Below are 12,106 nucleotides of genomic sequence, written 5' to 3'. Positions count from 1 at the left end.
TAAACAAACAAACATATAACCAGTTTGCTCAAGCAGTGGAGATGGAAGTTCAAATGATAACTACCTCTCAGCAGGAATAAAATACAAAATTGATAGGGAATTTCATTTTTAATTATATTAACTACATGCAATTTTCCTACAAAAGTACCTGTCACAAATGAAAATGTTTCATTTAGGGAGTATAATGATTTATTATTTATGCTAAAAATATCAAGAAATCATCATAAATACATCACAACTCGGAAATCTCAAAGTCACAAATAAATCCACCCAGCCAATGGCACTTGATTTGAATTCCCTTTCTAAATCCTTACTGATTTAGATAGCATTACTAACTCCTATCCCTTTGCACACCATGTGCTCATTGTTTTCTATGTTTCAGTAGCCAGAACATGATGATTTATCTATTTTAGGGCCAAACTCAAACGTGTAGACTTCAGTAAAATGTCTTGTCTTGCAAGGGTACAGTTCCCATGCACATTTAGGCTACTCACTTGCAAACATCAGGTGACAATTTTTTATTTTTCTGCAGTTAGTTCTACTCTCACAGCATAGCAATAAACATTAGAAATGATTATACGTGTTTAAGTTTACATTCTGCCTGACAAAGAAAAAAAGACAGGTTTTAGGCAAATCATGATCCTTGGAGGCGCTGTGTATCAAACTATATTTTACTGTGTAACATATATAAGAACAGCATTTGCTGTACTGTATGACATCATATATTGAAAAAGAACCCTACCTGGGATAAAGTGATTAATAAAAAAGCCTTCTGTTCTAATGGATTTTCCAAACAAAACTTCGATCCTTTACAAAAATCAAAGCAAATGCAAATTCACGTTTTTTTCAGTCTGGGAAACTTCAGCTTATTTTGGTAGGTTTTCATTTCAGTGACGAATGGGTTAAAAAACAAACAATGGCCTGGGCATTTATCCCACAATGTAGTTTCTTTCATAACAACCATATAATAGAAACTTCTGGGTGGGTTTCTCATTTGCTGCTCCTGCTTCCTAGAAGCTGCACAGCTCAGTCCCTTCCCCCTCCATAAATACATTCAGATTTCTTTACTCTGCCAATACAAAATTAAAAGGCAAAACCTTAAAGATCATAAAATAAGGTCTGTAGCATGTGATGGCACTGTACTGGGAGCAGAAATTTCTTCATAATTTCTCTATAAAGGAAGAAATCTATTTTTTTTTATTATTATTTTTGATGTTTTATAGCAATATAGCAAGCAGCAAGAAGAGTACAGTGTTCACAAAGTACACTTGTTTTCTACCTAAAGAAAGGTATGTGCAAAAAGGATGTGTTACTGGGACATCTCCTTTATGCCAGGAACCTGTTTTATGCTTGGAAATCCAACTTACATGAAAGACTGACACTTGTTCATCCTTCAAAGAAAGACATGATTAAACAGATGCATGTAGTCCCAGGAAAATTTTTACCTATATACAGATTTACAACTTAAAGACAGCATTAATAGATACATATTCAGTGCATATATTTTATAAGATTAAAATGCAAAAGAACTTCTGCACATAACCTCTGGTCCCTAGCACAAGCAATTCCCTTCAAGCCAAGCACCCTTGAGAACCCAGAGATTCCAAATATTGTTTCATTCACATTGAGATGTATCTCACTCTTGCAGGTCTGGTCTGAGTCCAATTATTATGTTAAAAAAAAAAAAAAAAAAAAAAAAAAAGGAAAATGGCATTTCTGTTAGCGATTTTTAAGTGGTAGAAGACTAGCAGCTAAATTCAGGTGTGACTGTTATTCAGATAGCATGCCCCAAAGGTCAGGGAGTGTTTGTTTTATTTTAAGGCTCAATATATAAAAACACATGTAGCATATATAAGTTAAGATACTGCCTTCCTATATGTGAGATATTGAACAGTTATCATGGTTGAGCCCGTGGTAACCACTGAAGCTTGAAAGATTTGCTGTATAACCAGAAATCCTAGATGTCAGAAGATCTAGTTAAGCTGTCACAACAGTTCCTGCTTTTCTTAATATCTATGAACCTATGCTTGTGTGGCCTAGCCTATAGCTGCACTGTTTACATTATTATGTCTTAGATCTCTAACAGGAAGCATGAGGAAAAGATTTAAATCCAGCTCGTGAATTAACCTATGTGATTGAAGACAGTAGCAGACCAATGCTTGCTTCTGAGGAGTTAAACTCAGAGCTGATTTAAAGTCTTGAAGAGTACATACTTGTCTGTTCTCCATCTACAAAGTACAGATGTACTGATTAATATACAAGGGTACCTGCAGTAGCACTGTACATGTAAAACACAACTCTCCAGATACTGTAAGAAAAAAATCTGTTGTAACTGTTTAATCCCTCAAGAATTTTTTAAGCAAAGAATTCCCATAGAATTCTGCAGAAATTGCATTTTTGTTGATTTATGATACTTTTGAAACATACAAATAGTAGAAAGATCCATGTGCTTGTAACCAGGAAAGATGCCACATGCACATTCAACCCACACCAAACAAAATTATTAGATCTATGCATAAATCTGTATATGCAAGAGTGAGTAATTTCACAGTTATTGCAAGAAACTGTACTGTTAATTTGCCTGGTTCAAAATGAAATCATCAATCATGAGACTTGGCGCATATTTCATGGAATTACTTGATCTTTCTCATTAAAAATACAATTAAAGCATGTCATTTCTCTATGCACATTGCGTATGTATGTACAGGCATGATCTATTGATACAATCACAACTTTCTGACTTCAGTGAAATTGCAAAGGTTCATTAGAAAGGAAGAGACAGAGAATCCTGGCAGTTCTGAGATCTTAGGGGGTCATTTATTGTTGTAATAAATTTCATTTTTCTATCTGAAGGGTAGAGTCTAAACACTGTAATAGAGCAATATTGAGGTATTTATTTTACCTCATTTTTTCTTCAGCTGAAATACTAGCAAGGGAGTGTTTTACAGGTTGGCAGGCAGCCAGTCATTTCTCAGTAAATAATGTGAACCCTGTCCTGCAGCATAAAGTTGTACATCTTTTCAAAAAATGCTCAGTCCCCTGCTGAAGTCCAAAGAACCTTTGCTTACAAAGCGTCTGCAGAAACTTCTATAGAAAGCAACTCGGCCTAGGCTTCTCCACTAGATAGAGGTCTTTCTTACTCTGTCTCTTTTTCCTCACTGAAATGACTTATTTTACTCCTCCTCCTTAAGATGCTTTTCCTCAATATACCAGAGATAAAAAAATAAAAATCTTCTATAGCCTAAGTAAGGTGTCTTAGACCATCTTTCACCCAAAACCTGAAAAATTCTGCTCTGTCACTTTTAGTGCGAGATGCACAACTGTATCAAAGCAGACATGCAATATATGCAATTGCTCAGACAGCATCATTGGCAGGGCTCCATTATGACTCATGCATACTTGTAGTACATAATGAGTGTTCTGTGAATTTCAAATTAAGAAATTTGGTTTAGTTTCCAGTAGTTGATGTTGTAAATAGGCTCTGAAAGGGTAACTTTTGGATACATATAATTCAGATCATTCACGCTTAGTAGCTGGCAAAGGCAGGTTTAATGTCCTTAGACAGAAGATGCAGAAAATACAAAGCCAAAGAGTATGGGTGAACACATCTAGACAGGTGTATCTTCATAAATTGGACTGAAAAGGGAAATTCCACATGACAAAGGGAGTGCGATGAACATTCAATCAATTTTATGCAATGTAGAAACCAATACAGTAAGTTTTGGAAAGTCAGAAAGTCAGAAGAGAAAGTAGCATCTGAGCATGTGTGGGTAGCAGAAGGAACCTGATGGCTGTGATCGTTGTGTCAGCACAGCAACCTGACTTTATGTGTAATACATCAAAGAGAAAGCCAAACTTGTGGAAAGAAATATTGAGGCCTTTTTAAAAACAAAACAAACACACACACACATACACAAAAAGACAACATCAAACCTCTGTGTATCATTTGGCACCTCAAAAAAGGAAAAGATTTACAGCCACTGTTAAACATGTTCCTTGTAGCTACCCAAATGGTGTGCCTTAAGCAGATATTGCTCTAGTATTGACCCTCTGCACGCGTGTGCTCACCCAACCAAACAGCACAGCTCAGGCTTTAAAATCCACAACAAAGCTCAACTGTTCAGTAGAAGGACTGCATGCTTTGCCGGAATTGAACACAGAACAGATTAATTAATCAATGTTTGCAAAGCCCTTTGAAATGGAAAAGTGTTCTGAAAACTACAGATTTCTATTACTTTAAACTTCCCTGTTAGCACTGAAGTTATACTCTATTTCCCTTAATGTGTTATGAGTAAGAGGATAGGAAACATGACATTGCAGATACCGGTTACCACAATTATCAAAGGCCGTGCAAAAACTCGAAGTTTCGATAGCTGTCTTTACACAGTAAGAGTAATCTTTAAGTCAAATAGAAAATTCTTATCTTCTGAAGTTCAGACAGTACTTTATGTACTTGTAGTATCGTCTATTGATATTGTTGTTTTTCTTTTTTCCTTTCCTATAACAGATAGAGTTGTTGATTGCCAGCAGAAGACATGGCCCTGTGGGGTAGGAACATAACATTTCACTTACCATCCGCTGGCATTTTCAGTGGTTAACACCATCCATCAATGCTTTTGTTTTCTCAGTAGTGTCAGCACATAAATGACGTTCCAAATGCTTTCATTTCTTCAGCTTCTGAGATGAATTTGCTTGCTTAGGTAAATTTGCTACGCTATCTAAGTCTAGGCCATGTCTTGCAACATTTAAAATAGTACGTTCATTTTCCTAACAGTTCCTGAGTCATGACTGGCACATAACCAAAATTAAAAAAAAAAAAAAAAAAACAAAAAAACAGCTTTCGACAGTTTATAAAAAGTGGCAACATTCCCACAAATCTGCTTTGTCTTTATAACAAAGCAGCTTCTTTCTGACTGTAAGGTATGTTTAAGGCTGTAAGGTATGTTTCTGATTAGTTTACTCAATCCTGAAATGTTGTGTGTTGTTTGTTGTGTTTTTTTTTTCCACCGGGAACTTAACATACATCACATGAAAAAAAAATAGGGCTTTAAGATTCAAACTTAATCTTTGTATTCACATTCTGAGTTTCACTCTCATGTTTTTGGCTGGTTCACTTCAGAGATTAGCCTGCTGCAAGATCCAAACCTGAACCAGTGGATTATTTGAGTCTTAGGGTTTGTTTTCAAGTTCCTGCTAGTATTTAATTACCGATGTTATTAATGTAATTTGATATATCTTTATTTGGGAAAAAGCAGATGGCAAGCACAATCGGAAGTGTTGGAATGATTGTGCTAATGGATCTTCTAAGACAGTAAGGATTTAAAAAAAATGATTATTGCAAATAATGGATACCAATATTTTTTAACTCTACAGAAGCATCAGCCTAACGGGTCACATTTCTCTCACCTTTGCATAAAGAAACCATGTGGGATAAAAGCTACAGGTTAACTATATGTAACATGCATATACAACTGGAAACATTTTTAATGTATACAATTAATTAATAAAAACTGTGATGAACCAGATGAGAGGGTATATTTAAAATAAATAAAAAATGAGCAACTGACTTTGGAATCAAATACTGTAAACGCATTTTGTTTGTAAAATAAAAGACTTCATAGGGAAGCATTATTTTTGGACTTAAGGCATAATTTCTAAACTCAACAAGTGATTTATTACATCTGTGGACTGAGACACCACCTATCTGTACATGTTTTTGAGTTCTGCCAAGACTTCGTGTAGAGCTGAACAAATTATTTGTATTTTCAGTTTCTGTGGCCAGTTGTTTGTCTATGGATTGTTCCGTTCCTAGCCGTTATTTGTTTGAGGTCTACATATGACAACACGCAAAGAGAAGATCGTCTTTTTATGCTTATCTTTGGTACCTAGGACAGGACAATTGGTTTAATTGGTCTTGTAATGACAAATTCTCCCTTCAGACTTATAGACGTTCTGCATGCTTACATGAGGGTAAAATTTCATCCATCTGGAGGTTCATGAGAAAAAATGTAAACCATTTAAAGTATTTTTGAGTATTAAAAGTAATTGTATTTTTGATTATTTTTGCAATAATAAGATAAACTTCAACTGTATTGAGATCCTCTAATGCAATGAAAAAGCCTTCCTAGTGGGTTAGAGATGTGTGTCTTTGAAAAGTGTCTATAAGGAATAGCATGTGCTGTATGACAGAGCATTAGAACAGGTTGCCCAGAGAAATTGTTAAGTCTTCTTCAGAGATACTCAAAACCCAGCTGCATGCGTTCCTGTGCAATATGCACTTGATGACCCTGCTTGAGGAGTGGGGTTGGCCTAGATCTCCAGAGGTCACTTCCAGTATCAATCATTTTGTGATTCTGTATCATTTACATTTAATGACAATGCTGGGGTAGAATACAAATGGTTGACTTTATTTCCAGGAATCATAATTGGTCCACATACTAGTTTTAAACCCCAAACTCTTCTGAAACTGCTCTAGTGAGAAATAAGAATGTGACACTTTCAAAAAATGACAAAACTTCATTCAGAACATGGTTTACCATATGCAATAAATATTTTTTTCTTCTCCAGCACACATCTCAAGACTGTTTTGTTAACTTTAAGTTGTTGAATGCTGAAAAGAATTTACACCATTTTCTTGCCATGTCATCATAAAAACGTTACCCTGGAACCTGTCCGGAATAAAATAAGGTTCTCAGTCCCTGGATTTTCGGTGGAGAATCAACTGAAGATGTAGGGACTGGATTAAAAAGAATCATCTGGAAGGTCCGTAGCAAGGAAATAATTTTAAAAATCTCTTTCTATTCCTTTGTTTCCCTGTAAGGTGTGAGCGCATTTCAAATCTGTAGGGAGTTATGGAGAAGTGTGAAGTAAACCTGGAATGATGGGGCTGTTTTGCATGGTTTACAAGTATATGGTAAACATCTGAGCTACTTCCCCTTGGAGTGGACATAGGGACCCAGAATATGGGATCCTGTCCATACATTGTCCACATATCTGTGGAAAAATCTTCAAATTAGAAACGTGGAAGGCTAAAACTTAAAGCCGTTTAAATGGTCAGAGTATTGATTCTCCTGGAACAGCTTCTCCACAGGAGACGTAGAAGAATTCTCTACAGGAGATGTAGAAGTCTCCACACACCCACAGGAGTCGGCTCTGTGCCCCTCACAGCAGGCTGAAGCACACTGCTCCGTGCAGTACCACGGCCGGCCTCCCCACACCCCATGTGGAGGGCCCTGTCTAGCGTTAAGTGGGACGTGAAGAAGTTTTAATAGGCCAGAATTTTATTCCTCCCACCCCCAAAAGGATCTGACTCTCCCCTGCCCCCCCAATTTTTCCCTGATCTCCCCCCAAAACCTCTATATCGCACCTGGCGCCTGCAGCTGGGGCCATCCCCAGGGATCTTCTTCGAGATCTTCTTCTCCCCTCACCCTACAGCCACGGCGGGGCACTGCGGGGAGGCGCCCACCCGGCAGGGAAAGAGATGAGGGGAACGGACGGCGGCTGTGGGGAGGGAAGGGCACCGAGGGGACGGGGGAAGGCAGCGGCGAGCCTGAGGTGAGGGGGGCAGGAGAGGCGGGCACCGCCGCGGTCCCTCAGCGCGCTGGGCGACGGAGAGCGGCCGGCGGGGCCCTAAAGCTCCCCTCACGCTCGCCACCTCCTCGGCAGGGAGCCCCCCGGGCTGGGAGGCGGAAGCCCTTGGAGGAGGTGCCTCGCAACAGATGGTTAAAGCCGGCTCCTCGCCGCGGCCCGCACTGGAGGGAGGGAGGGAGGGAGGGAGGGAGAGAGGCAGCGGCCGGAGCTGCGCGGAGCGGCGCGCAGCGCCCCCAAGCCCGCTTTGCTCGCTCCCGGGGCGGGCGCTGAGGAGAGACCGCCGCCATCCCGCCACCCCCGCGCCTCCAGCCCTCGGCGGCTCCGGGCCACCTGCGAGTTTTAATCGCCCGCCGGGCGCTGTGAGTAACGCCGGGCCGGGCTGGGGCCGCCGGGAGGGCTCTGGCTGCGGGAGGCCCTGAGGGCTCGGCTCCTCAGGCTGCCACCGCCCGCGCTTGAGGCGGGCGGGTGAGCCGGAGCCGCCGGCTTTTCTGGCTGGAGCCGCCTTTTCCTCCGGTTTAACCCGTACGCGGGGAAGGTGCGGGAGCCGATCCTCCCCGGGACGGGCGGCTGTGTGGACGTCGGGCAGATTTTTATCACCTGTGAGGAAAACCCCCTGCCATTCGGTCCCCTTTCCACCCCGGCTTCGACGCTGGAGGCGGCTAATTACCGGGCTTTCCTGAGGTGCGGGGAGCGGCCGGCCCAAGGTCACGCAGCGAGGCAGTGGCAGAGCAGGGGAATAGCTTAAAAAACTTCTGGTGCCCGGTCCTGGTGTCGGCTCAACGAGGCTGCAGGGCTCCGGGCAGGGATGGGGTCCAGCTGTAGGTAGGTCTCTGATTACCTCGTCTTTTTGTTCTCCTTCAAAAGGTTGCCTACTGATGTGAAACCACATAGAGGTGCAATGTCCGTGCTGTCTCCCTCATCTTCTCTAGCCTGCAAGCATGTAAATGAGTACGTATATAGGCTTACTTTTCTTTACTAATATTAAGTTCAGTAGATAAAAACAGAAATTGTTAGATTATGTTTTGTCTTCAGGTTTATAGTATTAATAAGTAATGTCTGATATTAATAGTAAATGTATTCACATGCCATCAGAGAAGAATTATCAGAAAAAACCTTAATTGCTTGGGTGTTAACTGTATGCCAAAACTAACCTGCAGTGCAATGCATTTTATGCTCAATGCATGTAAAAGATTTGGTGGGCCATGTCATAAAGCTAATGTATGATGGGTTTAAGAGTTCTCCAAAATATGCAGTTTCAGTAATTGTCTTAATATTAGATTTTTGCAAAATGATCTTCTTTCCTCCCTTCTCTCTTTATCTCTAAACATATTTTTTATGAGTTCAGATAAAGGTATTCTACATTCTTCTGCCCCCACTAACAGTCAGTGTTTCTCTGAAGTTTCTTCTTATGTTCAAATATACATTTAGATTCTAAGGATAATGCTTTGACTAAACATATTAGAGTCCTCTAAGCAAATCCTCTTCATGTAATTTTGCAGGGCTTTGCATTTCACACCATGTCATGCAGCAATTAAACTTAAAAAGTTAAATGTGCTTTTTCAAAAACTGACCACCTATCCTTCTCAATTTTACCTTACCCTTTCTGCTTGGTTAAGGGGTGTGTGGAAATGCAATATGAGGGATTTAGGAAGGCACTCAGAATATTAGTGTAAATAGGGCAGATTAATTTGCATTAGACAGTTCAGGTGAACTCTGGACTCTCTTCTAAACAAATCTTGGAATTCAAGGCAAGGTTCCTGTATGATTTTTGCGTGTGTGTCTTTGTTTTAACTTTATTCAGAAAACAATGCATTATTCCCAAGGTAATTAATGGACTTTTTTTTTTTTCTTTGGACTTTAATATTTGCAAAAAAGAAGAAACCTCTTTGTGCTTGCATTTGGGCTATGCAACACTTCTTTTGCTGCAAGGATTCCTTGCAAGGAGTCTTACTTCAGGTAACTTCTAGCTAGAAGTGTTTGCCCTTGCTGTATAAAAACCGTCTTGATTAGTCATATGTTTCAGTACTGATACTTTATCATTTCTTTTAAATGGATAGGAAAAAGTCTGAAGTCAGTTCACCGAAGTTAACTCACATTATTTCATTAAACAAATTATTAAGTTAAAATAGTTGATGCTTAACTATGGCCCAGAATGTTTTGTTTTTAAAAATAGTCTGTGTTGCATTGTTGGCACTTACTTTCAAGCATCTGTTACAAGGACTTCAGGCAAGAAGAATCATGGGTGTTCATCTACATAAACAGAACTCAAAATGGCTTGGTGATGTCAAACTTGGAAATAAAATTGATTTGTTTACAGTAAGTTGGTAACGTAACTGAATGAATAGGACTGTTTTCTGTTGCAAATGAAGAAAAAGGTGGTGGAGTAAAGCAAATACTTGTGCAGTATAGCAGCAGAAATATTTTTGAGATGCTGGAATTAATAGTAGGAATAAAGATAACTGTAAATAGCTTCCTTTTTATGAAGGAGCTATTGCAAAAAAAAGATTAACGGGCCAGTAATCAGTATGTACTGTTGTCTTCTGTTATTACAGTGGAAAGTGGAAATGGAAAAATAAATATCTGGTATCTCAAAGATCTCTACAACTTGGAAAAGGTGTGGATTTATTTAATCTTCCCTTCAAAATTGTTTTTAGAAATAATTAATTTGAATTTCAGGCTTCTTGCTTTTTAGATAGCATAGAATGATTGAAGTCTTTTCTAAATGATTGTGCTTCCTAAAAACCACATTTTTCTCTTTTCCTCTCAAGATTCTTTCCTCAGCCACCTATGAATTTCAGAATAGAGCAAAAGTGAGCTCAAGAGCTGCTACCAACCCATCAGAGCATTTTGATTAAAGTTGTTTCTGAGATCCTACTTCTGTGTAGAATTCTCTGTGCTTTTGCCAATTTCCATTAAGTGTAGATAAGACTTGGCTTTCTAATTTTCCCTTGCAATATCATTGATAGAACAGATTCTCATTTTTGTCAATACACTGGGCTAATTTCTCAGGCTGGAGTGGGCATTCTGGAGAATGAGATACAGGCCTACATTTTCAGTATGAAATTAGATGTTCCAGAATGCTTACGGGTTTTGAGAGTACCTGGATTTGTTCCAGTGTAAGCTATGATTTGATTTGAAACCTGAAGAGCTGTCACGAGTGTCTTGTCATTTGTTTTGTTTTTATTTTATTTTCCCTTCCCATTAGTGGTATCTAATACACTTGGATTTTTAGTTAATCTTTCAGAAACTGTCTGCATTTCTCAAAATTGTTTGTTGCTAGTTACCTGCCTCTACCCTATCCCTCTCTCTCACACACACACCCCAAATGGTACATATGGAGTGATAATGCAAGTCTGTTAAGGGAGGATGTCAACTAATTAGTGGTTGACATCTGTAGGAGGATAAAAGATTTGTAATACTTGCAAATATTGCACATATTCAGAAAACAAGTCTGAAATATTACCTCAGCTGTGTCTCATTAGTAGATATAACCATGCCTTTCTACAAATACAAATGCTGAAAGTCCAAAGGTCTTCAGCAAGAAGCAGCATCCAAAGAAACGTTGCTTGTGAGGCAGTAAGAACATCTTAGTAAACAGATAATTTAATCTTCCCTCTTGTAAGGAGTTGTACTTGAGTTCCAGTGTTCCCATAACACAGGAAATGCATGCCAATCTCCTGTGACTGCCACAGGATCTGTCATGTGCAGATCTCTGCATGCTAATATCTACAGTGGTCTTATCTTCCCACAATGCAAAATTCCATTTTCTGTATCAACGCAGTTTAAATATACAATTGGGTAACACTTTTTTTTTTTTCTTTTTGTGAATACAGTAGTTCAACAGTTTAACCTAGACCCACCTCTGTGTCTGTGGTTGTGCGTGTGTATGTACACGAGAAATACGGGGTTTCATGTACACGAGAAATACGGGGTTATGTACTTGTATTCTTATTTTTCCAGATCCTGGTGAGTGAGATTTCCCATGAAAGTGTTTGAGATAATGTCTTACTTCTGCAGTTTGGCTGTGGTAGGAAATCTGTTTTGGTGCTCAGAATGACACTAAAGTGAAGTAATTAATGTGAAAGATCCAAAAACATAACAATAGGAGATCTTATTCAAATGCAACTTTCTGTAAAGCTGAATAAGAGTCACTGTTAAGCAGCTATTACTTTATTTAGTTTTACAACACCCTATTTTATACTTACAGCCTTTGCAATGCAGATACAGTTCCTACTCTAAATCTGTACAGAATAAACTGAAGTAACTAAGCAGATGAAATATATACGGTTACACGTTGACATTTCTAATCTGGTCTTGTAGCAGTGATGTGTTTTTTTTCCCCTGTGAACAATGTAGAAGCTTTTTATGCAGTTACTATCTGTAAGGAGCTTATTCCAAATCTTTGTTTCATTATTTTGTATTTGTCACTATATGTTCCAGTGTTTTGTCTTACTTTTTTCCACAGTAAAATCATGAGTAGTTCATAGTTCAGTAAGTTTGAGCAGCTTGTGGTAGA

At 39.0% G+C, this 12,106-nt stretch overlaps 2 protein-coding genes across 13 annotated transcripts in view; one reads left to right on the top strand and one right to left on the bottom strand.

Moving 5' to 3' along the window:
- LOC311445490 (uncharacterized protein) overlaps nt 1–7,679 on the bottom strand; it is a 217,933-nt gene extending 210,254 nt beyond the window's left edge. For both annotated transcript variants that reach the window (XR_014698437.1, XR_014698438.1), the window contains exons 1-2: nt 7,367–7,679; nt 5,701–5,830 (exon numbers count right to left, since the gene is read on the bottom strand). The gene's annotated coding sequence lies outside the window, so the exon portion shown is untranslated. The remainder of the gene's footprint in view (nt 1–5,700; nt 5,831–7,366) is intronic.
- A 104-nt stretch (nt 7,680–7,783) lies between these two features.
- The window catches only part of SULF2 (sulfatase 2), a 167,872-nt gene continuing 163,549 nt past the window's right edge, over nt 7,784–12,106 (top strand). For 8 of the 11 annotated variants that reach the window (XM_084537682.1, XM_084537683.1, XM_084537684.1 and 5 more), the window contains exons 1-2: nt 7,784–7,949; nt 8,455–8,538. The gene's annotated coding sequence lies outside the window, so the exon portion shown is untranslated. Of the gene's footprint in view, nt 7,950–7,985; nt 8,272–8,357; nt 8,413–8,454; nt 8,539–12,106 lie in introns of those variants that run through there. The other 3 variants (XM_084537693.1, XM_084537697.1, XM_084537687.1) reach the window with 2 other exon arrangements.

Source organism: Aythya ferina (assembly GCF_964211825.1).
Source record: "Aythya ferina genome assembly, chromosome: 16".
In the NCBI taxonomy this organism is placed as follows: Eukaryota; Metazoa; Chordata; class Aves; order Anseriformes; family Anatidae; genus Aythya; species Aythya ferina.
This window is presented reverse-complemented; position numbering and strand designations above follow the sequence as displayed.